This window comes from Bombina bombina, chromosome 10, assembly GCF_027579735.1.
Source record: "Bombina bombina isolate aBomBom1 chromosome 10, aBomBom1.pri, whole genome shotgun sequence".
NCBI lineage: Eukaryota > Metazoa > Chordata > Amphibia > Anura > Bombinatoridae > Bombina > Bombina bombina.
This window is the reverse complement of record NC_069508.1, coordinates 45373484-45379483: the sequence shown is the minus strand read 5'-3', so window position 1 is coordinate 45379483 and position 6000 is coordinate 45373484.

Below are 6000 nucleotides of genomic sequence, written 5' to 3'. Positions count from 1 at the left end.
GTTTCCTCAATGATGACGAATAGGGGGCGGATCGAACATCGCATCGAACGCGAACAAGCTAAGATCGCCGGGAACTGTTCTCCGGCGAACAGTTCGCGACATCACTAGACAGAATTAAGGCCCTTAAGTTGGCTAATTCTTTCATTACAGATGCCGCTTTCCAACTGGCTAAATTAGCGGCAAAGAATTCAGGTTTTGCCATTTTAGCACGCAGGGCGTTATGGCTTAAGTCCTGGTCTGCTGATGTGTCATCAATATCTAAACTTTTGAACATCCCTTTCAAAGGAAAGACCCTGTTCGGGCCTGAACTGAAAGAGATTATTTCAGACATCACTGGAGGGAAAGGTCATGTCCTCCCTCAGGATAGAACAAATAAAATGAGGACCAAACAAAATAATTTTCTTTCCTTTCGGAACTTCAAGGGTGGTCCCACTTCAGCTTCCCCTGCTGCAAAGCAAGAGGGGAATTCTGCCCAATCCAAGTCAGTCTGGAGACCTAACCAGGCTTGGAACAAGGGTAAACAGGCCAAGAAGCCTGCTGCTGCCTCCAAGACTGCATGAAGGGGTTGCCCCCGATCCGGGACTGGAACTAGTACGGGACAGACTCTCTCTCTTCGCTCAGGCTTGGGCAAGAGATGTTCACGATTCCTGGGCTTTAGAAATTGTAGCCCAGGGATATCTTCTGGACTTCAAAGACTCCCCTCCAAGGGGGAGATTTCACATTTCTCAATTGTCTGCAAACCAGACAAAGAGAGAGGCGTTCTTACGCTGTGTAGAAGACCTACATACCATGGGAGTGATCCGTCCAGTTCCAAAAGAGGAACAAGGGCTAGGGTTTTACTCAAACCTGTTTGTGGTTCCCAAAAAAGAGGGAACTTTCAGACCAATCTTGGATCTCAAAATTCTAAACAAATTCTTCAGAGTACCATCATTCAAGATGACTACCGTGGACTTACAGGATGCGTATCTACACATCCCTATTCACAGAGATCATCATCAATTCCTCAGATTCGCCTTTCTGGACAGGCACTCCCAGAATTTTCACAAAGGTGCTAGGGTCCCTTCTGGCGGTTCTAAGACCGCGAGGCATAGCAGTGGCGCCTTATCTAGACGATATCTTAATTCAGGCGTCAACTTTCCAGCTAGCCAAGTCTCACATGGACATCGTGTTGGCTTTTCTGAGATCCCACGGGTGGAAGGTGAACATAAAAAAGAGTTCTCTCTTCCCTCTCACAAGAGTTTCCTTCCTAGGGACTCTGATAGACTCGGTAGAAATGAAAATATTTCTGACGGAGGTCAGAAAATCAAAACTCTTAACCACTTGCCGAGCTCTTCATTCCATTCCTCGGCCATCAGTGGCTCAGTGTATGGAGGTAATCGGACTCATGGTAGCGGCAATGGACATAGTCCCTTTTGCCCGCCTACACCTCAGACCACTGCAACTATGCATGCTCAAACAGTGGAATGGGGATTATGCAGATTTATCTCCTCAACTGCATCTGGACCAGGAGACCAGAGATTCTCTTCTCTGGTGGTTGTCTCAGGACCACCTGTCTCAGGGAATGTGTTTCCGCAGGCCAGAGTGGCTCATAGTGACGACAGATGCCAGCCTGCTAGGCTGGGGTGCAGTCTGGAATTCCCTGAAAGCACAGGGCTTATGGTCTTGGGAGGAAACTCTCCTCCCGATAAACATTCTAGAACTGAGAGCGATATTCAATGCGCTTCAGGTGTGGCCTCAGCTTTCTGCGGCCAAATTCATCAGATTTCAGTCGGACAACATCACGACTGTAGCTTATATCAATCATCAAGGAGGAACACAGAGTTCTCTAGCGATGATGGAGGTAACCAAAATAATCGGATGAGCGGAGGATCACTCTTGCCATCTCTCAGCAATCCATATCCCAGGAGTAGAGAACTGGGAGGCGGATTTCCTAAGTCGTCAGACTTTTCATCCAGGGGAGTGGGAACTCCATCCGGAGGTATTTGCCCAGCTGACTCAGCTATGGGGCACACCATAATTGGATCTGATGGCGTCCCGTCAGAATGCCAAACTTCCTTGTTACGGGTCCAGGTCCCGGGATCCCCAGGTGGTACTGATAGATGCTCTAGCAGTGCCTTGGTCCTTCAATCTGGCCTATGTATTTCCACCATTTCCTCTCCTCCCACGTCTGGTTGCCAGAATCAAGCAGGAGAGAGCTTCGGTGATTCTGATAGCACCTGTGTGGCCACGCAGGACTTGGTATGCAGACCTAGTGGACATGTCATCGGTTCTAATCCAAAGTTCATTCACGCATCCAAATCTAATTTCTCTGCGTCTGACTGCTTGGAGATTGAACGCCTGATTCTATCAAAGCGTGGTTTCTCTGAGTCAGTCATTGATACCCTGATTCAGGCTAGAAAGCCTGTCACCAGGAAGATCTATCATAAGATTTGGCGCAAATATCTTTATTGGTGTGAATCCAAAGGTTACTCATGAAGTAAGATTAGGAATCCTAGAATATTATCCTTTCTCCAAGAAGGATTGGAGAAGGGATTATCAGCTAGTTCCTTAAAAGGACAAATATCTGCTTTGTCTATTCTGTTACACAAACGTCTGGCGGATGTCCCAGACGTTCAAGCATTTAGTCAGGCCTTGGTCAGGATCAAGCCTGTATTTAAACCTGTTGCTCCACCATGGAGCCTAAACTTAGTTCTTAAAGTTCTTCAAGGGGTTCCGTTTGAACCTATGCATTCCATAGATATTAAGCTTCTATCTTGGAAAGTTTTGTTTTTAGTAGCTATCTCTTTGGCTCGAAGAGTTTCTGAGCTATCTGCTTTACAGTGTGATTCACCTTACCTTGTTTTCCATGCAGATAAGGTGGTTTTGTGTACCAAACCTGGGTTTCTTCCTAAGGTTGTTTCTAATAGGAATATCAATCAGGAGATTGTTGTTCCTTTACTGTGTCCTAATCCTTCATCAAAGAAGGAACGTCTGTTGCAAAATCTTTATGTGGTTCGTGCTTTAAAGTTCTACTTACAAGCAACTAAAGATTTCCGTCAAACATCTTCATTGTTTGTTGTTTATTCTGGTAATCGGAGAGGTTCCTTTTTCTTCCTAGCCTTTGGTCGAATGACTGGGGGGTGGAGCTATGGGAGGAGCTATATAGACAGCTCTGCTGTGGGTGCTCTCTTTGCCACTTCCTGTAGGGAAGGAGAATATCCCACAAGTATGGATGAATCCGTGGACTCGATACATCACAAGAGAAATAAATTTATCAGGTAAGCATAAATTATGTTTTCTCAAAAAATAGATGAAGAGGCTAAAATAAAACTTTTTGGGAAAAAATTAGATCTCCTGGGTATCATACGATTTATTAGATTTAAATAGAGTAATTATAAAGGAAGACGTAGAAAAAGTTTTTAAAAGATGCCTAGTGGGAAAGCCTTTGGACCAGATAAAAGTGCTAATAGAATTGTAAAAGATATTAGGGACAGAAATAACTGATTTGCTGGTTGTGACATTTAAAGGGACAGTTTACCCCAAATTTGTCTCCCCTTTAAATTGTTCCCAATGATGTATTTTACCTACTGGAATGTATTTAATTGTTTACCAGTAGATTGTTTACCCTTATTTAAGGATTTTAAATAGCTGATTTAGCCTGTGGAATCCCAACCTACACTTAAAGTTTCTATACTGGAGTTGAGGCTATTGACAACCCTATATAAACACCCAGCAGAAGGAATTAAACTCCCAGTGGGGTGCAGAATAGTTAAAGGGACATGAAACCCCCCAAAAATATTTAATGGTTCAGATAAAGAATACAATTTTAAACAACATTCCAATTTACTTCAATTATCTAAATTTGCTTCATTCTTTAGCTATCCTTTGTTGAAAAAATAGCAATTCACGTGGATGAGCCAATCACACGAAGGAATCTATGTGCAGCCACCAATCAGCAGCTACTGAGTCTATCTAGATTAGCTTTTCAACAAAGAATATCAAGAGAATAAAGCAAATTAATAGAAGTAAATTGGAAAGTTGTTTAAACTTGCATGCTCTTTCTAAGTCATGAAAGAAAAATTTCGGGTTTCATGTCCCTTTAAGTAATAAAATTTTAATTTTCCAGTTTTCTCTCTAAGTTAGTATTAAAAGGACATTGTACACTAGATTTTTCTTTGCATAAATGGTTTGTAGATGATACAATTATACAGCCGATCTGGTGGTGTTTTTATAACAATGTAGAGTTTTGCTTATTTTTTAATAACATTGTGCTGATTTTCAGTATTCTATCTAAGCCCCAAAGTATCAGATTTATACCCAGGTCTACAGATTCCTGCTGCTGTTGTTTGTGTAATCTGTATTTTTACAGATTTCCAGCTTCCTCAACCCCTTTCACTAGGTTACCCAGCCTAACCTCATCAGCTGTGCTAAACTGTAAGTTTATAAAAGGTTTTATACTGGATTTTTAGATCAGTATCTGCATATTCTTTTTTATAGTATTGTCTATTACGTGCAGTTATATGAAAATTGGTGTACACTGTCCCTTTAAGCTTTGTTTTACAAACAGATATAAGATAATGAAGCAGGTGTGTGTACATAATAGTGATATAACAAGATCTGATATTCCCAGCAAGCTCAACCCATTTCAATAGGCTGTGGTTTAACCTTTTACTGCCGTTATGCCGTTGTATTCCGTCACAACGGCGCTGGGCTTTAAAGCCGTTATGATGGAATACAACGTCATAGCCATAGCCAATGGCTGAGGAACAGGAATTCCCTTGGTTAGGGGGAATTGAAGGTGGGAACGAGTGTCGGGCTCTTAAATTCCCTACAAGATAAACCTACGTATCTCAGTAGGGCAGTGCCTGATACCAGAATATACTAGGTAATATTTATTGAGAAAAAAGAGAGGTATCGTGTGGCACACTGTTTAAAGAGCCTGAGTAGCTATATCATAAGTTAGCACGAAGATTATTGATAATTAGTTAAAATGTAACTTTTATTTTGACAAAAAATAAAAAAAACATTATAAATACATGAGAGAATTGTCTTTAATTAAAAGCATAAATGTAGCCAAGAAGAAAAGTGTGTGATGACCTTGTACAGTGCATTTACTCTATACCATAATGTCATACCCTTAAACTAGTACACCCTGTGTCAAAAGGATGTTGGGAACAAAATTTATTGAGTAGTAGAGGGGAATAGCACTAGGACATCTATGGAGGTGACAGAATTAATGCCAGGCTACATTTGATACATGGAGAAGCATGTGTATAGTGTGGTTGATTTGGTTAAAAATTAATTCATAGGTTAGTTCCGAAAGAAACTGCCCTATAGTGAGGATGAGAGTGGACTAGCTTCTTTTGTGTATAGTGAACACAGACAGTGTTGCTTCCCACAAATTTAAGTCAGTGTAGTTCACAATAACTTTCAGGTAGTATACTGTAACCCTGGTGTACTTAAACTATATATTTGATCATATCAATAGTGGTATGAGTGTTATAAGCACTAATACTGTTAGGATAGTGCTTAATCCAGAAAAACTGGTAACTATTTATTTGTGTAAGTACATTTCAGGATATCACCAGGATTATCTACTAGTAAACTGAATACTATAGGTACCAAGGACAAGAAAGTATGGATTGATTATGAAATCATAACTCTGGTGGTTTGGGGATGTATAGTCGTGCCAAAGACACAGAGTCCTGCCGCTATTACCTAAGATACTTGGAAATTACTTATTAAAAGGCTGATACATATAACGGTGCCGTGAGCATCTAACCATCAGATATAAGGTTGTAGGTAATACACAATCGTGACAGGAGCACGTAGTTCTGTATACAAAAAACCACCACAGTAACTATTTATAGAGTGCTCGATCTAACGAAGCACATAGCATATTAAATATCCATTAACGATTATTAAAGTTTAGTGTTGCAGTGTGGAAATATTATATGCTGCTGATTTATGTCTCGCCCCAGACCACGTAGCTTTCTATTACTCACTGGTTTATATGGTGCA